The sequence below is a fragment of the Pholcus phalangioides genome, unplaced genomic scaffold (genome assembly GCF_987345545.1).
Source record: "Pholcus phalangioides strain wild (caught in Gottingen) unplaced genomic scaffold, Ppha-v1.0 ptg000015l_1, whole genome shotgun sequence".
Lineage (NCBI taxonomy): Eukaryota > Metazoa > Arthropoda > Arachnida > Araneae > Pholcidae > Pholcus > Pholcus phalangioides.
In genome coordinates, this window is record NW_028301608.1 from 59221331 (window position 1) to 59247433 (window position 26103).

Here is a 26103-nt window from a genome sequence, read left to right on the forward strand (position 1 = left end):
TGTGTGTGCGGATTATTAAGTTTTAGGCAATATAGTTCTAAAATCATAAAATCAATTTGGTATTGAATTTCCTGTTGCACATACTATTAAACCACATGTATCTCTCACACATTGGCGTACCCAAAGGGATTTTACTCTTCCCCCTTGAGCCAACATTATAGTGGTATTTTGCAAGAGAAAAAGGAACCCCCTCCCCTTTTCAGAAGGAAAAAATCTGAGAACCCCTCTCAAGAAAATTCTGCGTACACCTATGCTCGTACATTTTCATTGTATAGAATTTCTAATGAATTGGTTCTATGGGAGTGTATGAGTAGCCGTAATGCGTTCATGTTATGCTGCCTTCCATGTTTTGAAGATATGTTTGAATTTTTATGGTGTATATTGTGTTGGTTTTCCTGCTCAAACTGCAGAGAGACTTTTTCAAATGGAAGACCAGCTCGCGCGTATTCACCTTTTACGAATGCCAAAATTACAACTTGTGACTTATTACACATGACCAATGGAAAAGGAAACAGCAATCACACTCTCGGGTCCATTATGAATGATGTCAGGGCCCGGCAATTGAGAAACATAGCTAGGAAGATGGAGATACAGATTTTTTTATTTTAACACTATGCAGTCGAGTTCATGAGCCATAGTGAAAAAAAAAAAAGTGTGTGTGAGGTAATGTGCTATACGATAGTCAGCTCATTCCTCATGCAGATAGAAAAGTTCCTAGAATGTCCAGACCGTTTAGTTTAACATTAAGAATTGCAGTATGCACTAAAACCATTCAAGTTAGTTTTTTTCCTCTTTTTCTTAAAATACATTTTATCTTAATCATTCATCTTGCATGAAATGGCTCAAAATATTTCTGAAAGATAAAGGGAGGTGTGTACAGAAAGCAATTCCATGTTGGAAATTAATTAATCTAGCTCGAGACAATTACTCATTGAATTTATTTTGATTAACACAAAAATTTAGCTCACTACGTGGCTTTTTAATGTTAGTGCATGCATCCATATCAACTAAAACAAGGGTGCTCCAATCTTTCAAAGAGAACAAGCCACTTCATTGGTCTGAAAATGCATTGTGGGCCACTTAAGTGATCAGGAACATCACGGTAGGTTGTTTACATAGTCTGTAAATGTATCTCAGATCACTTAAATGATATGAAAATGAGCTACAGGTTGTTTAAGTGATCTGAAACAGAGCAAGGGCTGTGGTAAGTTTGTTGTGCCACAGATAACTTGTCATACGGAACTGCACTGATGTTCCAAAATTGTGCAGGGTCATTTAAGTGACACATAAATATGTTGAGAGTTGCTTCTAAAAATATGTCGCCAGCTGCTTGAGTGTTCTAAAACTGTGGCACAAACAACTTGAGTGATGTAGAACTGCACCACGGGTCCCTTAAGTCATCTGGAAACATGCTGCGGGTCACTCAAGTGATCAGTGAATATACTGTGATCCACTTAATCTGGGAATATGTTACAGGCCACTCAAGTGATGTGGAACTGCTTAAGTCTGGGAATGTGCCCCTGAGTTCATTTTTACAAAATTAGGTTCAAAATTGCAGGCCACATCAGATGAATCCGAGGACCACGGGTTGAGCATGTGGGAACTAAAATGTTACTTAGCCAAATCTGTAATCGTAAGACAAGGTATGAATCATATACTTCATCGTGGCTACTGATTGTTATTTGCTGCAGTAGTCCATCAGATTCAGTGGGAAGTAAATTTACTTCAGAGAGGAAAAAATCAGTTATATTACATGTATGGTGATTATAATTAACTAAGAACACAGAATAAAAGGATCAAATCAAGAACAAAGACATTGGCTGAAGCCGAAGAACAATACTGTAATTTCAATACCAAATTCTTAGCCAGAGAGCCAACTAAATTGACAAAATAACACAGAACTACAATACAAGTATAACAAGTGAATATAATATAACATATATTTTTTTAGCAGCTTTGCCATCCAATTAAATGTCTGATAATAGATTTTTTTTGGATCAAAATATAACCATCTGAAGTAAAACTTTAGACCAGTGCTTGCTGTATCAAAAAAAAAAATGTAGGCAACCGCCAAATGGCATAATTTTCTGGTCAAGAAACACAGTCCTAATTAATTTTTTTTACTTTTCAGGGACTTAATAATTTCCTCTGGCGTTAAAATATGTAATGAAGTCGGAAAATTTTGTGTCATTCTAATTTAGAAATCACATATAGAAAACATTTCAGGAGTCAATACCAATTTTCTAAACGCCATGGCGACCCTGCGCCTGGGATTTGTCAGGCCCTGCTTTACACAGAAAGCACAGTTCTGTTTATCAGAAATGCTTTTCTTCCCAATATACCTAAACAGTAAAAGACGTAAAAAAAAAATGAATTCATGCATATTTTAATTATCCATGCAATAAGCATTGCCTTATAGCTGAATGAGTTGTTTCATTGATTTGCGTGCATTTGCTTCAACGAGAAAAAAATTGGTACATTCAGGTTTTTACACAGAATTTTGCGCAGGAAATAATAATAATATTTACCATTAACAAAATGTAACTTCACGATAAACCACAAATCTATGATTTTTTGAATAGCTGCAAACTTGAGAGTGAGAATTCGAGGTCTTCACGTGAACCAAATTTTGTTTAAAAATAATATAGGGATCTTTCATTAATTAAAGAAATTGTAAGAATTTTTCTCTTTTGCAGAAACGTGACATAGCGCAAACCATCGCCAACCAGTAGGCTTACCTGCCATCACAAATCTCAAATCAAATCTTGCCAACCAAAAAAATTGCTATCGGGTCCAAAATGGGACATACAGAGTCAAAACAGATACAAATCGCTGCCACATTCACACTGGCTGTTTGGTAAATTTTGTCTATTCCCCAAAAATTAAAAAAAAAAATTTCTCGATTTCATGAAATGACGGAATTTACATTATGCTTGTGACATAATTTCAATCATACAAAAAGTCACCTTTCCGGGTATATTATTTAGGAATAATGCCCCCCCAACAGTGAGGATTTTTTACACACAATCAGTCAAAATTCTGGAAATATATAAGCATTTATATTGGGCCCGAGAGATGGAGTAGAAATTTGATGGCAACTATGTTTTTGAATCATCAAGGTTTGTGCCTGATATGCTCTCCAAGTAGGCTTTGTGTATATAAAATAAGTATTTCAATTAAGTAAATATATTAACAAAAACAAATGCAACATGATTTGAAGTTGGCAAATTTAACTATGCAATAGCAAAATCTTTTCGTTTAATAACACAATTTGATTAAAATACCGTTCATAATTTTAACAAACGCTAATTTACCAAACCATTGCAACACGTACAGCAGAACACACTTTCACTGTATTCATCAAAGTTTATCAGTATGGAATACTTCTTTTTTGTTGTAAGTGCACTCGGCTGTATAATACTACATTCAAAAAGTTCCGAGACTTATTTCATTATGGAAGAATTAATACAGATAGAACCTGTTTATATTTGGTGTTTCCTTCAAAGTAACTACTCAGTGCAATTATGCATTTTTGCCATTGTTCATATAAAGATGCAAATGTGGATTGTAAGCCGTTTTTTTCCTCGCATCTTCCAGTGCCTTCATAGTTGCACCTCTTCGGAACCTGAGAATCGTTCCTTAAGCAAATTCTTCATTTCGGGAAAAAGTCACGTGGGGCAAGATCAGGAGAATAAGCTGGTAATGGAAGCATCGGAATGTGATGTTTTGACATGTAATCGGATACCAGGAGGGACCTGCTAGGCCTTAAGCGCCTGCATGATTCTGTGAGATGCAAGTGGCCAGATCTTTGGAAGCCCAAGTTGTCAGTGCTCCATCATGACAATGCGTTGGCTCATGGGTCCCTCCCAGAGTCAGATTACCTGTCAAAACATCATACTTCAATACTTTTATAACCAGCTTATTCCCCCGATCTTGCCACACATGATTTTTTCCCCTTTTCCTTCTGATAAAGAATTTGCTTAAAAGAGGTGGCAATGATTCTCAGCTTCCAGAAAAAGTGCAGTGAGAAGCGGCAAAGGCACTGGAGGATGTGACGGAAAAAAAAGGCTTGCAATCCACATTTACATCTTTGCGTGAACAATGACAGAAATGTATAATTACACAGGATAGTTACTTCGAAGGAAACATCAAACAAACAGATTCTATCTGTATTCATACTTCCATAATAAAATATGTCTTAGAACTTTTTGAATGTATTAATATTAATGTACGATATCAGCTTAGACCATTAGTTTCGGGTTTCTTTTTCTTGTTTTCTTCAATATCCAAGACACGTACCCACTGTTCCGAACTGTCCTGCTTCCACACGCTAACCTCCCCATCTCCGACAGTCACAGCCAGAGAATTTCCGATTTCAGACCAACTAACTGTCCACACAACATCTTCGAACTCGTTTAATACCAGAGAACTCCAATTGTCTTCATCATCCGCAGTCCAAATCAAGACTTTCATATCCTGGGAACCACTCGCGATCATGTTTCTCTGTGCGACAGATGGCAGTACCCAAGAAACATCCCTTATCCAGTCTTTATGGCCTTTGAGAGTGTTTTGCTCCACCCATTCGTCTTTATCATCATCATATTTCCAAATTTTCAATTTACCATCCACTCCACCGGTCACGAAACGCTTCTTGATACTTTTATCTTTCGGTTCGAGTCCATTAGCTTCTGCATGCTTACTTTCGTTTGCGTCTTCGGCCTCAGGACCATCCAGAGAATTTTCACAGGTGTTTTCGATGCAACATTTGAACACGGGTTCCCAGTTGACGGCAGTGCAACCGTGAATGTGAGCTGTGAATACATTTTTCAAAATGAAATCGTTGCAGTTGGTGGAGCTACCACTTATGATAGATACCGTACCATCATAGCAAGCGCATGCGAGCAGCACCCCGTGTTCGTGTGGAGCCCAGCTGAGGTAGCTCACGCAATCGCGGAACTTGTCGCTGATATGTACGATCTCCCACTTGTATCCATTATTCTTCCAAATGATTGCTTTGCGGTCGTAACCGCAGGTGGCCAATAGGTTCCCCTGTTTCGGATGTGACCAGGCCACCTGCATGACGGCCCCTTCGTGGCCCCTGAGTTCGGCTTCGAGCTTCACCTTCTCGTCGTTTTTTACGGCGAATATCTTGACGGTGCCGTCGGAGGAACACGTCGCGAGAAGCGTGCAGTTGTAATTCATCTTCACGTCGTGCACCGCGTCGGCGTGCTCCGGATCAAACGACTCCACCAATGTTGACGTCATGATTCAATTTAAATGCCTGTAAACAAAAAAAAGAGGTAATTTGTTTTGTTTGCAATGACGTTGATTTCGTCTAAAATGATTTTCAAGTTTACACGAATAGTACAAAAAAAAAGATTTCCTCGAAGGATACTTACGAGATACCGGCTTGTGATGTAAGGCTGTGCTTATGTAAACAAGGACTTGACTTGACTTGACTTGAAAAATTAGAGTCCTCTATACCTACTGGGGGCTTTAGGACAATTGATAAAACACAGGCATTTTATAACAGAGAACAATCCAAAGAACTTGAATAAATAAAAAATACAAAAAACAATACAGACTTATGCAAAGAAAAAAAAAAAAGGAAGAATAACAACAATAGATATTATAAAAACAACATGAAAAATAGAAAATATGATACAAGATCTAATTGATCATGAATAGACAAAGACAAAAAAACAAGAAAACAGTTTCAACAAAATTAAACAAAAATATATACGACTAGTATCAAAAAATAAAAAAGCAAAAATCATGTAACAATTTGAACAAGAAAAAGGAAAAAAAATATACATACACATATATATTTCTTTTTACATACCCAAATAAATATATATATAAATTCTCAAAATTTCTGCAACAGATATTATAGCTCGCAAAAAATAAAATAAAAATAAAGAACAAACATCAACAAATGAAAAATAGGAAAGAATTCAAAATCTATTACAAGCTGACAGATATAATTCAAATTCATCAACTAATAGCTTCGGTGCAATTTTCAAGATAGAAATCCAGTTATAATCTTGAATATTTGAGATACCAATATTTTTAAACAATCGCTTTCTCTGAATGTCCCACTTACAGCATGCAAACATGAAGTGATTATTTGTATCTTCAGAACTGCAAAAATCACAATTAGCTGAACGTTCCTGATTTATTCGGAAAAGATAACTTTTGGTTGGGGCTCTGTTGGCTAACAATCGGTAGAACAATGTCTCATATTTGCGTCTTGAAAAATGATGTGAAAACTTTTCAATTGATTTGAAGAAAACATCAGCCTGAGGGTAATTTAATTGGTCCCTAATGAATTGGTAAACATGAAGTTTCCATTTATTTTGGAGCAAATTCAAAACATCTTCCATATATGCATATTCTGGAGGTGGAGTGACAGGGTTGTTAGCTGCTGAACGTGCGAGTCGATCAGCAATTTCATTGTATAAGATGTTTCTGTGTCCTGGTGACCAGACAACTGATATTGAATTGGCTTTGTAAGATGCATGTGCCAATGCACAAAAAGAGGTTAAAATGACAGAATGAGATTTAAGATTAATTGTGGATAGTGCTAAGATGGCAGATTTACTATCCGACAGGATCACATAATCAGTTTTTTCAGAAATAAATTTAGATGCAGCCTTGGCAATCGCCAAACACTCCGCAGAAAATACAGATGAACAATTATGAACCAAAGCTTGAATACAACATGAATTTTTCACACAAAAAATGCCAATGGATGTATAGTTGTTGTTTTTCGAAGCGTCTGTAGCTATTATAGTGCAATTAGACCAATGGAGTTGTTCATACTGTTTGAACAAAGGTGGAATCAGATGTGAGTCAGATGTCATTTGAAATGGGAGAGAGTCTGTTATAAAGTTAATATTCGATATTGTCCATGGTGGGTCTGGAATGATGATAGGTTGAAGTGGAATCAATAAATGATTTTCTTGCAAAAACTGGATATGTGAGGGACTGCAAACTGGTAAAATAGTGTTTTGAGATACGTTGCTGATATTCGTGCAGACAAACTTGAAAATAGTACCATATTTTGATACCCTAGCCTTAATAATTTGTCTTGAGGAAACTTTCAGGATAAGAGAAGGGAAGGGAGGTTTGCCACAAATACTAAGTAAAATTGGAATTGGAGTAGATATGGGAAGGCCTGAAGCAATTCTTAGTACTTGATTATAGATAGCTGAACATCTTTTAAGATTTTTCTGAGAGCAACTGTTCCAAAGCATTGAGCTATAGTTGAAAAAGCTAGAGATGACATTATAGCAAATAGATAAAAGTTTATGACCCGGAGCACCTTTAACTCTGCCAGCAATAATTCTTGTGATGTTCAATACATTAACACTTTTCTTCAAAAGATGATTAATATGAGAATTCCATATAAGCTTCCTGTCAAAGATAACACCTAAAATTTTCATATTTTCTACAAATTGCAGTTGAAACTCATTGATATGAAGATTAGGAATACTGAAACTATTTTTCATTGTAAACAGAGTGAAGTAGCACTTGTCGATTGAAAGAGTGAAACCCCAATGATCCATCCAATTTTTAACTACAGATAAAGCATTGTTGAGCTCAGTGTTGATATAACTGGGATCATCATTACTGCACCAAAGCAAGATGTCATCGGCATATATGAAAGGGTGAATTGAAAGTGGTAAATGAACAAGCAAATCATTTAAAAATATATTGAACAACCATGGTGAGAGGACACATCCTTGGGGAATGCCACGATTAAAGTTGATCCATGATGATTTATGTTTTCTCCAACTGATAAAATATTTTCTGTTAGACAAAAAATTTGTAATCCACCTCAAAAAATTATCATGAAAACCAATCATATGAAGCTTATAAAGGAGAGCAGAATGGATCACTGCATTGTAAGCTCCTTTGATGTCCAAAGAGACCAACACTCCCACATTTTTTGACTTGAAAACATTGAGAATATTGCATTTAAGGTCTAAAAGTAAATTTTGTGTACCAGTTCTTGGTTTGAAGCCATACATGTTGGAGGGGAATAAATTGTATTTAATAGTTATCCAATTCAAACGAGAAAGTATAATGCGCTCAAAGATTTTCATGATAATATTTGTTAAAGTGAGTGGTCGATAAGAGGATGGATGCCTTGGGTTTTTGTTTGGTTTCAGTAGAAATACAAGTTTGCCTTCTTTCCATCTTGATGGTATGGATCCAGACGACCAAATGGTATTAAATTCAGCCAACAGAAATTCCAATTGTTCTTGTGATATTAATTTGTAGGCCTTGGCATTAACTCCATCCGGACCAGGTGCAGTATTAGGTGTTTTCTGGATTGCTGATAACAATTCTTGAAAAGTAAAAGGTTTGTTGACATCGGGTGAGAAACTATTATGGGGACCACACAAAAAATCATAATTTTTTTGGATATATGGGTTAATGAGTGTTTCTTGCAAAAGATCTATTTGCTCATCTGGATCAGACACTAAAGAGTTATTATGGTAAAAAATGAGGTTATTGTCCTCATAAACTTTTGACTGAATGAATTTGAGTCTTCTCAATATTGTGAAGATTTTAGGATAAGATGCATGTGTAAACAGTTGATTAGTCATGAAGTCATTTTTACGTTGCTTAAGGGATCTCTTAAAAATGGCAGATCTTTTTTTGTATAGAATCCAACAGGTTTGGCATGGACAACTTCTGTACTTGCGGAATGCTCTTTTCTTAGATGTCAGAAGTAAACGAATTGATGAATCAAAATATTCATTATATTGATAGTTCTTACGGATTACGGTGATTTGTGAATTTATACAGGTTGTCCTTATGAATTCAGAGTAGGTGCTGTTGTCATAGTTCATCAAATTATTGCTATATTTTTTCCAACAGGTTACAATACGCCTTTCAGGACCACGATGAGCTTGGATTTTAATTGACAAAGTGATAGGTATATGATCACTTCCATAAAGTGAATCTCCACAAGACCATGTGATATTTCCAAGAAGGTCAGTACTGCAAAAACTGAGATCAATAGTATTGGAAGAAACAGCTGAAAAATGTGTAGGAGAAAGTGGTTGTACGATACAAACAGGATTTAGAATGAACCAATTATACAAAGCACGACCTGCTGTATCTGTGCGAGATGAAGACCAAGCAAAATGCGAGCTGTTAAAATCACCAACAATGATGAATGGAGGAGAAATCTTTTGGAACAAGCTGGACATTATTGAGATGATATCTGATGTATCAGCAAAATACAAATTTAAAATGGTAATAGGATTATCTTGTAAGTAGATTTTTGTTATGAGAGCTTCAACACCTGAAGAATTATAATGGTAAGTTTCTTGAGAAGGAATATTGTTTCTGACAGCTGTCAACACTCCGCCCCTTTCACCATCATTACGATCACACCTATAAATCTGGAAGTTCGGTAAATAAAACTGATCATTCACATTTAAGAAGGATTCTTGAATACAAAGAATGTCGAAATCTTGGATGAATCTTAAAATATGATGTTTTTTATGTTTTATACTTCTGACATTCCACTGCAAAAGTTTATGATGTGAAGACATTAAGACAGAAATTAGATGAGAAGAGAAAAAAATATATATATATATCAGTTATGTCTTAGTTTGGTACGTTCTGATATTGATTGAGTAAACTGATCCACAATAGATGAAACAGGCAAAGGATCCAATAGTTGTTGTTGAGAAGATGAGTCGGCTGGAGATCCAGGTTTCTTCCGACGAGGCAACTGTAAGTGATTCAAGCCACGTAATTCTGAGACTAAAGTTGCAACCATAGATTTCATGTTGTTAGCAAACTCATTTCTAAGGTCATCAATTATCTCAACAAACTCAGTCTTTGTGAGGAAGACTTGTTCATGATGGGTGATACTATTGTCCTTGATTATATCCAAGTCCTGGTGTAACTGATCAAACATGGATTTAATTTCTGATCTTGTGATCCATTCCGGATTCTTAGGAATGTCGAGCTGATTTAATTGCGAGATTTTTTTACCCAGAGAGTTGTTTCTGTCTTTAAATACTTTCCTGGCGACAGATAGCGGAACATGGTTTTGGCATTTGAATTCCAGAACTTTTTGTTCCAATTGATATGTTTCACAGTTATGGTCAGATGCCATATGTTGAGCATTGCAATTTGAGCACATGAGATTCTCGGATGTACAATGATCTGAAGAATGGGATTCAGAACCACATTTGATGCAAATGGGTGCTGTACGAGAACAATATTTTGTAGGATGGGTAAATTTATAGCATTTTAGGCACTGTCTGGGCCTATCTATGAATAATTTGATATTTCGTCTAATCAACCATACTATGATTTTTTCTGGCACATAATGACCCAAGATGGTAACGAGAACATTGGTTGTTGCTTTACCTTTAAAGGAGAATCTTCTTACCTCCAATACACTTAAGTCATTTCTTTCTTCTATTTCTGTTAATAAGTCTTTCAAGTCTTCTTGAGTTTCTATGTCCCTGAGTAAAAATCGGCTGGATAGTTCTTCAAGGAGTAACTGTGGTTTGACATCAAAGTCTAAGAAGGATTTTAAATTCAGAATATCCAAAGCTGTATTTACATTTGATGTTTCTACAACCGGATGGTTTTTCGATGTGAAGTGCACTGAAGTGATGTCCTTGGCCGAACGAACGTTTTCTTTCAGAAAATTATTGAAGATTTTCGGACTTAACTTTGGAAAAGCATCTCCATTTCCTTTCATTAGCAAAATGCTAAATTTTCCAATACCGGAATTTGAGGCCTGATTAAGAATGTCAAAATTTGTTTTGTTTGATACCACGTGGGTAACAGGGTCTACTTCCATGTTGGGTGAATTAACTATTGCTGAACTATTTCCATTTGATAACATCTAACAGACAGCGAGGAAGGAAAAAAAAAAGTGAAGAACGACTTCAAGTCTCCACAAAACAACCGCTTACGCGGCACCCTAACAAAAAAAAAATATATTTCTAATAGCTACTCACTAATAAGATTTGTAAAAAACACCAATTAACTAAAAACTGAGTTCAGGCACAACTGTGCTCAAAAAAAATTAAAAATACGATAAATACGAGACACAAGCGAAACAAAAATCCGACCGTTCTTACCGGCGGATCCCAAGTCAATCCGTAAACAAGGACGTAAACTATACGTGGAAACAAAGCTCGAATGCAAACGGCCTTAACCACAAGATGCAATTTTGTAGAAGTTACAAACGACCTTGACCATAGTTTCTGTATTTTGCTGTCTCAACTAATCAACTGGGAGGATTTGATTACCATGACCATACATCCCGTATTTCTCGGAACAGTCCCGGTATGTTCTGTTTTTTGGCAAAAGTGTCCCGGTTCCTCCCGTATTTTACACGAAGCCCACTTGAATTTTTAGTCTTTATTGAAGTCAAAGATTGAAATTATTTTTCAACTCATAAATTGTATTATGATAATTACAACTATAAATAAGAATATTAATCTCCCACATTTGTCTTGGTGAACGTTTTTGCGTGTCCCTATATACTGCCTCTCTCAACAGCATCAAAGCACCATAGGGTAAAATGAAAGAGCGCTTCGACCACCTCCTCAGAGGCAGTGTATAGACAGAAGCGTACGCTGGATCAACCTTTAGAGGGGCGCACAAAAGGTTTGAAGAGGCACAAAAATTGCCTTCCTGAGAAATTTTGAGTTAACACTTCCTTAAAAATCATTGAAATTAACTGAAAGAGGTAAAATACCATAAAAGGTATTTTTTTTATAGGTAAAGGATTTTTTTTTTTACATTATAAATTCACTGTAGAGGAAAACCTGCAAAAGATCTTAAAGAAAGTTTAAGATCTTTAAAAAGTCCGTAGAAAGTTTAAAAATTCATAAAAAACCGGGGAAGAAACGAAATAGAAAACGGTTTGCACGGTTAGCATCGCGAGGTCACGAGAATTTTTTCGACAGGAAAAAAAAACTAAAAAACAGCTGATAGGTAGTGCTGACGTACACAAGTCAAAGAAAAGATACGCAAATAACGAACAGAATCACCCTACAGGGAATCACACATTAAACAACACATTAAGTGCTATCCCCTGTGGTGGTGGTGATCATGTGGAACACACTGCTGTAATAAACGATTTGGAGGCATTCTGTTCGTTATTTGCGTATCTTTTCTTTGACTTGTGCACGTCAATGCCACCTATCGGCTGTTTTTGAGCTATTTTTTTTCCTGTCTTAAAAAAATTGCCGTGATCTTAGCGATGCTAACCCTGCAAACCATTTTTTATTTCGGTTATTTTTCCGGTTTTTATTAATTTTTAAAGTTTCTACGGACTTTTTGCCCACCCTGTACAATGTAGGGAATTTTTTTTCTGCGCAACAAAAAGATCAAGGTATACGGGAAAATTTTCGGTCATTCTCAACCCCTAAACGTGTAATTGTTTTAACTTATTCAGCATGGAAAAAAAAAGTGGTTTCTTAGTTACTTCTGTTCATAACTAACCAACGGGCGAAAACAAAATTTTATCGGCCAAAACACATGCCTATTAGAAAACACTATACAGAATGTATTACATTTAGAAACATCATAAAACTAGAACCCCTATCATCTATTACACTGAGCTATGCTAAAAGGAAACTTTTGAGCTTTCCTTTTTATAGCTCAGTAATCTATTATTTAAAAACCAGATGAAAACCATCAACTATAAGTACTATTTCTAAATCATACATGGCAGCAAAGCATGCTTTTTACCCCTGGCTAGGGTTACCAACCGTCCTCCTACGTTTCGGAAAATTCGACCTTTTGTCCTCCTTTTCAGGTTTCCGGAATTATTTTTATTTTTCAGGAGAAAATCTTTTCTCTCTCTCCCGCCTTTGAAACACATATTTCTTTATCGATATCAGTGTTTTTTCCTCCACACACGTTCACCAATTGCCAACGAAATTCCCAAAATTTTGTGTTCCTGTTTTTTTAGTAGTTCTGTTTGAGTTCGGAAAAATTATTATTGTGGCCGATTTTATATTGTTCGGAATGGTGACGCCATCTATTGTGGAAATTGGGATAAGTGACGTTACTAGAACTGTATATGAAGTCGTCTTACACGTTACTAAGGGTGCACGCGCAGGCTTCCTTATTTCTCAGTTTTCGAATCTGGTAATCTTACCTCAGGCGAAAGCCCTCCCGATTTCTGATACAGTCGAATCCTTAGAAAAGAAATTATTTATTAAAATTTATTTATATACACTTATTATATATTATAATAAGTAAATTTATCTTAAGGAATTTTATCTTTATATACTGACGATGTCCTCATCATATGCACAGATAGGATAGCTTCTAAGGCTCTTAGCAACCTCCAGGAGCTGATGGAGGAAGTGGAATACTGGAATTTAGTAAATAGGGCCAAATTAAATGTTTCAAAGTGTGTTTTTACGCGGCTGACAAATAAAGAGATTCCACAAAATTCTTACTTGTTTATTGAACATCAAGCGATTGACCCAAGCATAGTGACTAAGTACTTGGGAGTATACATAGACACTCGCCTAAATTTCAAATATCATGTCGAGCAAGTAAAAAAAAAATCCCACATTGCAATGGAAAGTCTCCTCCGTTTTCGCTATCCAAAGTCATATGTATCACTAAAGAACAAGAAAATAATATATGAACAAATTATCAGACCTGTTCTTACATATGGTGCACCGGCTTGGGCTTTCGCTCAGAAAAGCAATATTTACAATCTCCAGAAACATCAAAATTATATTCTCAGGAGATTCACAGGTGCTCCAAAATACTTCAGGCTAACCGATCTGCACGATGATATTCAAATTCCATCCATCTACAAATATATAAAGAAACTGGCCAAAAAGTACTTTGAGAAGCAAGATGCTTCAGAAGTGGATGTTATCAGCTCAGCATCCAACTACCCAGCTGAACAGAAATTGGCGCAGCTAAGACCAAAGAATATCTTGGTTACAAACTTTAGAAAGGAATTTTAATTGTCATAGAACAAACAATAATGGTTAATCATACTGAAGTTATGATTGAAAAGACCTTATATTTTTTATTAATAATGTACCACAGCATAGTATAGATAAATTTCATCAATTTTTTTTAAATGCTGGAAATGTTAATCACTACCAATCAATTCCATTTTTAACGTTGGTGGAGTGAGAATGGTTTATGTAAATACAGTCATTCATAAAATTAATTATTAATTGAAAGGTATATGATAAGAACGTTTGTAAATTATATAACCACTTGTTATGTGACCTAGAGAGTGTAGATTTTTTAATCTAATATACAGGGTGATCAGCGAATAAGCCCTTATTTCAAAATTAAATATCTCTACAACAAAGGTCAATAGAATTATCCGGTAAACGGCACGTTTATTAGCAAAACTGTAAGAATGTTGTACAGAAATTTCGAAAATTTAGTTTTTTTAAAATTTTTTAAAATTAAAAAAAAAAAAACTGGAGATTTTAGGGTTCTGGAGAGTTTTGGAGTTTGATGAAAAGAAACCACTGCATTCGCCTAAAGTTACTGCATGGGCTGCGGTATGCGCCATGTGCGCTGACAAATTGTTCCAAAATTGTAACGTAAAATTCAGTAGTAATCGTTTCTCGCACGAAGAAGGGACCGATAATGCCTCTGGCGCATACCGCAACCCATGCAGTAACTTTAGGCGAATGCAGTGGTTTCTCTTTTACACAAATGAGGATTTTCGGAACCCCAAAATCTCCAGTTTTGTTTTTTTTTAATTTTTAAAAATTAAAAAAAAAACTAAATTTTCGAAATTTCTGTACAACATTCTTACAGTTTTGCTAATAAACGTACCGTTTACCGCATAATTCTATTGATGTTTGTTTTAGAGATATTTAATTTTGAAATAAGGGCTTATTCGCTGATCACCCTGTAATTGTCAGATGCTCAAAAGTTACATAATATGATTCTGATGGGTTTTATGAAGAGTGTATTAGTGTTCTGTAAATTCTAATGACCATTTGTAACCTTCTACTCTATTTTTATATTTTTTTATTATTATTATTTTTTTTTAAATATGTCTGTCAAATCTTTAGAAATCACATTGAATGGTTTTGGGGACGTTGGAGTTTTCATGAATATACACATATCACTTTTGTCTAAATGGAAATATATTGCAAACTATGCTGTAAACTTATGTTGTAAAACATTGGTAATTTTTGCAATTTGTGGCAAAGTGGGTCACTGAAACTGATTTGTTTAATATTGTACATATTGTGAGAATATTTGTAATCGACGAGATTTATTTTGAAAGTAACTGTAATTTTATGGGGAAGAAGATGTTTTAACCCCTGAAAACTGTTAACAGTATATTGACATTGTTTTGTATTAGTGAAAATATTTTATATATAAAGGGTTATATATAATAAAAAAAAAACTACCGGTGGTTGTTTTTAAGCTACCATTTTGCCATTGACTGATCAATATCTCTACCTAAGTAGAGAAACCAAGACGAAGAAGACGAGAGCTCAGTGCTCGGTACTTCGCATCAACTAGCAACGGCATTATGTATTTACATTTCTCCTCAATCAATGAGTCGAATCCCGTTATAACAACGAACTCCAAGAGACCGGAGAAATCACTTCACAATAACGAAATTTCGTTTTAAAGGAATTCTATAGATTTCTATATTGTTCCTATGTGGTCATATATGGGGGGGGGGGGGGATAGGAAAGTTTTCGGTAAAACGTTTTTTTTTTCGCTATATAACGGTATTAGCAGCCAGGCTTTGATGAAATGCTCCTGGTACTTTTCTGAAACAGGATAGCATCGATGTCACAAGCTCTCCATTCCGAAGCACCATTTCTTCAGGGGTGTGTGAAAAAACCCCACGTTATTAGTCGTCCAGATAACCGGCAAATATGGGCTGACCACACTTGCTCGAGAAAAATACGTGAAATTTTGCTTCAAAATATGGGGGAAAAATACGGGACATTGCCAATAATCGCCAAAAATGATGCTAAAAGTAAGCCAAGTCGCCAACCCGTATTAAAATCACAGAAAAGTCTCCAGTCGAGGAAAATGAAACACCACTTCAAATTGTAGTGAATTACAAAAAAAAACGACAAATATTTGAAATAAATATTCTTATTTGTAGTCGTAATTATCGTAATGCAATTTCTGAGTTGGGAAGATAATTTTAATCGTTAATTTAAAGAATAAAAGTGAAGTTGGCTTCGTTGAAAATACAGTGGAACTTCGCTTAACGGGTGGTTCGGTTAATGAGCGATTCGCATAACGAGCAAAAATTTTGTACGAACTTTGATTCGATTAACGAGAGATGATTCGCATTACGAGCAAAAGTTTTGAACTTTGTTTATTTATTTTCACATTGTCGCGACTAAGCCGACGGTTTTTCGCTTTCGTCCACGCACGTGCTGGGAAATTTTAGGTAGTATTCTTCCTTTCAGTCTCTGGTCAGCGTGCCTAACTCGAAAAAATGAACTCCCGTACGAATGTCACTGTTTACGATATGAAACTAGATGTAGCATCGATACTTCGCGCATGTGCACTTGAAAGCATTTTTTTTGTGCTTGGAGGAAACTGTGGGCTGATTGCATTATTGAACGTGACTTGGGGGGGGGGGGGGGGCTAGCCCATGAACAAGAAAAGAGATTGTGTCCTTGGGGAAGATCATAGGAGTGGAAGTTCATGAACCCCTCATTCAAGAATAAGTGGACAGACGAACTGACAAATCTTCATTTGCGCGCCACAGCAAGTGCCTATGCGCGGGACCTAGTCTGAGGAAGACGAAGAGAGAAATGAGGAGTCCCTCACTTCAAATGAGATTAAGAGATTTGTTGAACGTGTGGAATTTTGTGCAAAACTTTGTAGAAGAGAACCACACCAAATGAAGCTGTAGCAGTGCGAGCAATATATTTGTCCAACGGTAGTGCGATTTCTCATTTCCGAAATAACCAAAAAGAGGCAAAAGCAAGTCTCATAAATAGGGTTTCTTTTAAAAATGTCACACAGAAAAAATACAGTAGAAGTGTGTCCCTAAGTCACCCTAAATCAGTGTTTTTCAACCACCGGGCCCTAACACTAGTCACACCGGGCCATGAGTGATTCACACAGTTTTTTTTCCCCATTATGACAGGGCCTTTCACTTACGCAAAAGAGATTTACCTGGCCGCGGGCTTCCCAAGGGTTTAGAACCACTGTCCTAAACCAGGTCCGTCTCTATTCTACCGGTAGAATAGAGACGCGCGATAGTCTTCCTCTCTCTGGTCGTTTAGAGTAAGTTAATTTGTAAATATCATCGCATTGTATGTTTATTTATGGCGTTATCACATTTATTTTATTGTATGGATGAATGACGCTTTTATTAGTCATTTTTGATGAGAATGAATAATTGTGGAACGAATTATCCAAGTTTCTATTATTTCCTATGAAGAAGTTTGATTCGAATAACGAGCACGTTGGCGAAACGGATTAAGCTCGTTAACCAAAGTTCCACTGTACGTGAAAAACCGGGACATTTTTGTCTAAAAAATCGGGACAACATGAAAATACCGGGACTGTCATGGTCATCCGCTGTCCGCGCCATCTAGTTCTCAAAGACGATACTGCATGCATGTGAATTTAGTGTTTTCTTTTTATATATATTAGATGGCAGCAGTTGTTTTATAATGGGTTTCATTTTCCAATGATGTTTTGCAGTCTGTCGATAGATGGCACTAAAGAATTCAATTTCGTTCAGAAGGTTTAAATTATTTCTGTTATTAATTATCAATTTTGATTAGTTCTGAAACAATTTTTTTAGCGGTTCTAAAAAAGTTTTTGTTTACTCAAGTTTTAGTTAAATTTTTAGATTGATTTTGTTCTTAAATCACTTGAAATGATTATTTGGTTATTTATTTCTTTAATTCTCTGAGCTATTGTAAATATATCTTCTTCCAATGATTAATCCTTTAAATAATTTCTTCCAATGATTAATCCTTTAAATAATTTCTTCCAATGATTAATGTAATTATTCTTTTATCAATTGTGAAATAATTTCTATCAGAAATTGTGTACGCAATGAAATTCGTAGATAACTATCGCAATTATTCTAATTGGTCCATCTCGGAAAAAGAGGGAAGCTCTCTGATATTTTGAAGTCAAATATGCATTATTATACCTTTGTTTTCCTCACTCATCAGCATGGCCCCCACATAGGGGAGGGGGCCTGGGACGATTATCATCATTTGTTTGCTTTTTCACACTATAAATTAACTACAGAAGGGGCCCGTTAAAAGTCTGACCGAGGGGCCCGCTAAAGATCCCAGCCTAGGGGCCCCACTACAGGATGTGGGGGCCATGCTCATCAGCACCCGTTTCTTTATGGCTTTACTTAAGGGCCCTCCTTTTCCTTGGAGAATAATTGTGCAATATACCCTTCGATACTTTCTTGTTTTACTTTCTCTCTCCCCAACCTTAAAACAGTCGAATCCCGTTATAACGAAGTCCAAGAGACCTGAGAAATCCCTCCGTTATCACGAAATTTCGTTGTAAAGAAATTCCAGGTTTTTTGCATTGTTCCTGTGTAAACTTATCTGAGGTATTAGAAAAGGTGTTCGTTAAAATGAGATTTTCGCTATAACGGTATCCGTTAAAACAGGATTCGACTGTATATATTATTAAATTAGTTATTTCTGAGATCAGTTTTAATCTGAAATCACTTTAAAGGATTTCTTTAATTATTTATTTCGGTAATTCTGAAATTACCGTATTTTCCTTCTCAGTATATCTTGAAATAATTTCTTTCGATAATTATGAAATTACCCTTTTTTTTATGATTGCGAAATAATTTCTATCAGAGAAATTGCGAAATTACTGTATTTCTCTCATTGATTAGTAAATTATTTTTTCACTAATTCTGAAATTATTTGTTCAAAAAAAAAAGATTTCTTTCAGTAATTCTGAATTTCCTTCAATTCTGGAATTATTTCTTTAAGAAATAATTGATGAAAACTCGGAATTAATAAAGTTTTATTGATTCTGAGATTTCATCAATTTGTTCCAGAATTATTTCTTTCATTAATTCTAGAATTGATAATTTTTCAATGTTTCCAATCATTTTGTGAAAATGATCGACGGGGCACGAAACAAACGTAGAATACCCCTGGCGTAACGTGATGGCAGAACAAAACCAGATCCGAAAATTTCGAAATGTAGTCATAGATAGCGCCACAAGTAATACAGAAATCGTAAATCCAAGCATCGATCGACCCGAGAGGCTGACAGTTTCGAGTGATGCAACTAAATCCGCTGTACACAAAAAAAAAAAAAAAAAAATGAAAACACCGTGAAAACACGTTTTCCTGTTGTCACTATATGCGAGTCGACTATACTCGGATAAATTTGAAAAAAGAAAGATGAATTCATCATCCAAACACTGAGTAAAGGCTAAATTATTGTGAAGTGTTCAAAATCGTACCTTGTATTTTGAATTTCAGAAAATTTCCGTGTCAAAAAACAGGTAACGTCGAAATTTCTTTAAATATTGAAATGATAAGTACACAGGCGCATCAGAATAAATCTTAGTATAATTTTTTCTGGATACGAATCATACGTTAATTAATAGGATGTTCATATTTAAAATAATTTGAACAACAGTTATGTACCATAATTATTTAATATAATTGAAAAAAAAATTTACCGTATAGTTTTTTTGGAGATGTGAAATCCAGAAAAATTGTTGATATATATATATATATACCGGGGAAAGTGGAATAGTTTGTCATGGTAGGTGAGCAAACGACTATAAATGAAATCAGTTTTTTGGGTAATAATAATAATAAATAAATTATCAGCAGAGCCCGTCTTTATCGGACGCGGGGCCCAGTGCGAAATTAATTGCAGAGCCAGAGGCGGCTCAACAATTTCGGGTCTCTCAGCCCCGATTTTATATTCTGGGGGGAGAGGGAATCAGAATCCAAAATTCATATATTATTACACAGAATTTACGGAAATTCTTGAAAATATCCACATCAAAAAATATAGACATAATTAAATGCAAATTAAACAATAATTAATGTAAAAATTCGGAATTGAAATTTTTTCCAATTAATGAAAGAAATGGTTCCGACAGGAAGAAAAAAATTAGGAACAAATGAAAGAACTGATCTTTTGGAAACAAAAATTTATACAATTGATGAATCAAAAATAATAAAAATGATTGAAAGAAATAATTCAGCACCAATGAGCATTTAGAATTTGTAGAAAAAATAATTGCAAAATAGAAAAAAAATTTAAGATTAATGAAAGAAATAACTGATTATGAAAATTCTGAATTGATTAAAAAATTAATTCCAGAATTTATGAAAATAAATAAATCCAGAATCAACATGAAAAAACTCCGAATTTAGGAAAAAAAAAAAATTCATAATTTCATAGTTGAAAGCTGTCAGATGTGTGTTTGAGATATACAGTATATACAGTCAAACCTCGTTAGTGCGTCACCCGGTTAACACGTCACTCCGTTTACCGGATCACTTTTTTGGAAGTCCCAATTGTCCTCGGTCAGGAATTGGCAAGCCATGGCTTACTCCGTTTAACGAGTCACTCCGCTTACTAAGTCATATTTTTGCTCTTCCAAGAGTGACTCATTAACGAGGTTTGACTGTATATATTTTACTTCTATTACCGTTAAGGGGAGGCCCATCCAATAAGGGAAACCCGGTTGCAAATCCTTTAAGGGCTGCTCTTACTAGAACCGGACCGGGGTCCTTTCGTAGGTTGAGCAATATTCGTTAATTCTTGAAATTATTCATTTCAATTACATTCATTCGATATTCATCATCTCCGTGCCTGTGATACTACGCGTACTACCCAGTGATTCTTGACAAGAAGTCATTAGGGAAGTTGAGTTTCAGGAGCATAAGGCGGGGATACGGGTGATAGTGATAGGAACCGAGAGACACCCAGGCTCTGTCACACTCGGTGATATAAGCACATTGTCCCAGGGGACTCGGGTGCCTCCGGGGAACCAAACCATTTATTGAGCTTGAGAGAGATATGTTACATACATGGGCAGGTGCCATTACGCACTTCGCCAGTAAACAAGTATAAAATTTATGATCGAAAAAAATGGTGATTCATGTAAATAAATCACAAAATCACAATTATAAATCACAGGTTATAAATCACCAAATCATCAGAATAATCGTCATAATCGGGAATAGTTCTTGATAAAATTTGATTTGATTCTCTTCAGGGATTTTCATTGAATGAGTAACTATCACAGGGGATACGGGTGGGTTGGGGGGGGGGGCAATGTCCCTACTTCCAGCGCCAATGACGGAGCCGGTATACGCATATATGAATTGGCATCATGCCCCCCCCCCCCCACCAAGAGGTCCGTCAGATTTGATGAGAAGGCAACTGACATTGTTTTGACATAATTATGAGCTGGGTGGAAAGGAATCCATGGATATATTTTATTGGCAAAGCAACTGTGTTCCCCAGTCCTGTTCCTCTAATGTTCGGGTCCTGGGCAAATGTGAATTTATGGGGCCCCTTATAAGTGGTCTTCTTTGAGGCATATGCAGGGGAAGGGGGGGGGGCATGTGGGTTGTGCCGGAAATATAAAAAAAACAGCCAATTTTGGGGCACGTTCACCCGTGCGAGACACAGCCCCCACCCCACAGAGTAAGAGTTATATCTTTAGTCTATGCCCCACCCCCGTCTCCGTCTCATTGGCAGGAAAGATCCGTGGAACATTAAAGGTTGAGAGAACCCTTGACTTTTAATTGGACATGCACTTCGTAAAAATTCCTCTGGGGAAAATTTGTAACGGTACACGCTGGAAAGTGTGTTAGGAATGAATTGCATGGCCTTAACGTATTTACTTCCGTTTTCGACGCCATCAAAAATGATATTCTAACTTTGAAGTGGGTAAGTGACCTCGTCAAGTGGGTGTATTTATTCACGAGTAATATCAATTGGATCCTTGTTTGATTCGTATCTGATTTATTATCGGTTGATTTATTGATGTAAGTCGAAGTGGAACTCGGTTTGAAAATGGAAGGACTACGAATATATTTATGTTGCTTTTGAAAAGTAGCAAAAACCAGTGAAAACTCGATGGCAACAAAGAAGAGCTCAAAGTTCAACAACTAAGGGTTGAGTAGGATGACATAAAAATATAACTGTCCGGAATCATAAGGAGCAGCCGCAGCAATGTTGAGAGTGGTTCCATTCCACATTACATTAGTTCATGGTGCGTAAGGGGGGAAAAAAAAATTAATTAACAGATACCTAGATATCTTACATATCTTACTGCAATTTCGACAATATGCTTCATCATATCTGGATATTCTTAGAAGATGGAGTGAAAAAAAAGATGGATGGTGAGTCATTCGAATTTTATGTATAAAGCCGGATCTAGGCTGACCGCTCAGGGCCGCGCCGAATCAAACGAAAATCGTTATGGTGGAGTAGCGCTCAGCAACAGGCGCCTAGTTATTATTAAGTTGGGCCCACATTCGCAGAACACTGCAGAATGTTGAGCAGAATTGCTGACGTTATAGGGACCGTTCAAGTACTACGTCTGCAGATTTTTAGTCATTTTTGACCCCCTCCGTCTTTCTCAGCAAAAGTCAGCAGAACTCCGACCCCCCTCCCCTACCTCCTTCCGTGTCAGCAAAATAATTTCGTCAGCTCTGATGGATATACGGGGATACGGGGGGGGGGGGTAATGGCGTGGCGTTGCCCCCAGCGTCAAAGGTGGAGTCGACTGATCTAATGTATATCTGTATATATGAACTGACATCATCATCATCGTGCTACCCCAGTAATTATGACCGTGCTCCCCCAAACTTCCAAGTCTATCTCCGCCTATGCTCCTAACGCATATTGGGATCAGAGACGTACGTGGAGAAGGAGGGGGGGGGGAAGCAGACGATCAAAAATTTATTCTTTTGATGCAAAAAACATGAAGAAAAGAAAATTCGGAAGAAAATACATAGTTTTTTTATATGTTATTATAATCAATTTCTGTTAATTTCAATGCTATTTGAAGGATGAGAACTAAAACCTTCTCTTTAAGAAATTCATTGCGACCCACCCTCTAAGCCAGAGGTCATCAACATTTTTTTAGTCTCGAGCACTGACTATACCAATCATCGAAAGGAGAGCACCCTTACGGCAAGTTTGACATACGAATGCATGTAATCAGTCTGATTTTAATCCCTGAATGCAAATTGTGCAATGTGTTAAATTGAAACGTTGACCAAATGCTCGCGAGAAATCACAAACACAAGCATCAAGAACTTCATAGTTCATTCACAAGCATTGGACTTCATAGTCCCTTGGGGCTACATAGTGAATGTATTATATGTGTGTGTTTTGTGTCGTGTAACATATGTTTGTATTTTTATTATATATTTGTGTATTGTAATTTGCTGTTTGTTCGTTTTAATTTAAAAAAAAAACAAAAAAAAAAACTGGATGATACGGGTTAAATATGCCTGCTCTAAGCCATACATGCTAAACCCATGGCCCGCTGGCCAAATGTCGCCCTCGGGGTTATCTGAAGTGGCCCGACTCTCAAATAAACTCCACTTAATTTGAGAGTAAAAAGAGTAGTCTTCAACTATTTTTGTCCCTCTGTAATTTGGCCCCCCATTGCCAACCCCTTCTATTAAGATGTCAATAAATTACATGAGTTGGTGGCAGAGGCGCATTTAGGTTTTGCCGCGCGTGGGCTACATGAATTCCGTCGCCCTTCTCCCATATTCTAGTCCAATTTTCTTGACTATTCTTTCCTCGAATTCGCCATCCTGTGCTATAACCCTCTTGGCATCCATCCCCCTACTCCTGCAAATACACCTGTATCTTTAACTCTTTTGGTCACTCCCATGCTCACACTCTTTAAATCACTCTTTTAGTCCTTCAGGTGCTTGCATACTGTTTTGGTCACTAACATACTTGCGCATACTCTAGGTAAGTCATATACTTGATCATGCTCTAGGTCATTCACATACTTGCACATGTTCTAGGTCACTCACATACTTGTGCATGCTCTAGGTCATTTGACGTGGTTCCTTGTTTTGTAAGTCATTCTTGATCATTAGCACGTTTACTCTATATATGCCATTTTTTGTCATTCACATGCCTGCACATGCTCTAGGCATTTTTTAGTCATTCACATGCTTTCTCACACTCTTAGTAGTTCTTTTGCTCACTCGTGCTTGCAAACTCTCTAAGTCACTCTTTTGATCACTCACTGACCTAGTCCCTTACTGTACCGGCAAAGGCGAATGTATTTAGTCTTATACAAATTTTGTCGCTCTTCTTCCATTCTACTAATTTTTTCTCACAAATTTGCCGCCCCTCTGAACTTGCAGCCCACTAAGGCCTCCGTAAATAAACCACTGGTTGGTGGCCCGCGGGCTTCGTTGGGAGTTTCAATATGGATCGCAGTTTCTGGAAAGTTGAAGATCCCTGCTGACCTACATCATACCTCTCCAGGACGAGAACATCAGTAGTTGAGGCAAAAGTCAACCTAATCATCTTAAAAAATATATATATATACTCTGTATTTGCATGCTTCGAAGCACCCAATAAGTACTTACTAGTGTATTTATCTTATCAAAGTGTTTCCAGGTACAGGAAGGGGGATCTGAGAGCCCGATCTTTGCATCCAAGCGTCAAACGTTTATCCCTGACTTTTTCGCTGCGTTAGATTTTTTACCCTTGTAGGGATGGCTACTTAGTACACACACACACACACACCCCGAGAAAGGTCTGAACAAATATGTGTTTCGAATCTTATGATCTTCTAATGGTGATGCAAGACAAATAATCTGCACAAATTAGGTGCTCCCCTTTCTATTGACTATGTACATGAACATACGATACTAAAGCATAGCCATTGATGTCGAGATATTTTTTGGAAGAAACTGATTAGTGTTTCTCAATCTATGGTACACGACGATGACATAGGTGGTCCGCCGGCATACTTGATTTACTACTAGAATTATTAGCCCGATTGTAATTGAAATTAGTTTTATCCATATGGGTTCAAATAAAATTACACATTTATACTTCGGTTTACCGTACGCCATCGAGAAGAACGCAGGAAATTGCGGTCCTAAGTATGGAATATCAGCTTGTTTTGCGAAAAATTGCAATTTGCTACTAAAGTTACTGAAGAGTGTAGAAATAAAGCGCTGCTACAGAAACTGTAGTTATAGACGCAAAAACGTGAAGAATTTGAAGAATTGTGAAGGTTTTACAGTAGAACCGCTCGATGTGACAGACATCCATAAAACCGAAAATTTTGCCCGCTAACGCGGTGTCCGTTAATTGATGATAAAATACATTGAGTCCCATCGACGTAATTCAAAAAGAGTGTCCGTTGGTGGAGGTGTCTGCTAATGAGGCTGTCCGTTATGGGAGGTTCTACTGTAGCCTGATCGTGTTTCTTATGTTACTTGCGAGAGAATAGTAAAGGTACCTTCCTTGACTAGGTGAAACCTTCTGGAATCAACAGGTGCTGTAGATATTTCCAATTTTTCAGATTTGACCAGCTCTAATTTCAGTCAAAATTTAACATTTCCACTAATTTTCTTTCAAAACGGAATATGTTTAAAACTGAAATGTAGATAACTTCATTGTGTGAATTGTGATCAAGAAACAAAACTATTCTTCTACCTGTTGGTCTATTTTTCATTTTTATAAAGCAGCCCATCCCAGAGAAAAAAAAAATATTTTTACTTCTACCATAAATTTAGTAATTGCGGGGAAATGTTCCCTTTCGAAAATAAAATGTGCAATTTCAGAGAAAACAAGTGACCGATCCAGCAATTTTAGAGGAAAAATTCACACTTTCAGCATACCGAATTACATAATAAATGACTAGGGTTCGGATTTTTATTACCTAAAAATCTTGAAAATAAGCAAAAATTTATGACCTAAAAAACGTGAAAATATGACCTTAAAATTAAAAAAATATAACCTTATATATAATTTTCCATTATTTCATCTCTTCTCTTTCAGGTTTTGCTTTTATCTTATTAAGTTAAAAAATAAACAAAACATTCATCAATTTGCCTTTCTAATAAAAATTTTCTCATCAGA

General features: G+C 36.3%; 1 pseudogene across 3 annotated transcripts; it reads right to left on the minus strand.

The window, feature by feature from the left end:
- Positions 1–1821: 1821 nt before the first annotated feature.
- LOC149076319 (protein SEC13 homolog pseudogene) lies at positions 1822–11205 on the minus strand (annotated as a pseudogene). Of its 3 annotated transcripts, none has more exons than XR_016194066.1 (3): positions 11127–11205; positions 5400–5494; positions 1822–5281 (listed from the first exon to the last, which is right to left on the minus strand). The product of XR_016194066.1 is annotated as a protein SEC13 homolog pseudogene, transcript variant X1 (transcript). The 3 variants fall into 3 exon arrangements; XR_016194068.1 differs by having other exon boundaries at positions 5400–5433; positions 11148–11185; XR_016194067.1 differs by having other exon boundaries at positions 11004–11147.
- Positions 11206–26103: the final 14898 nt, after the last annotated feature.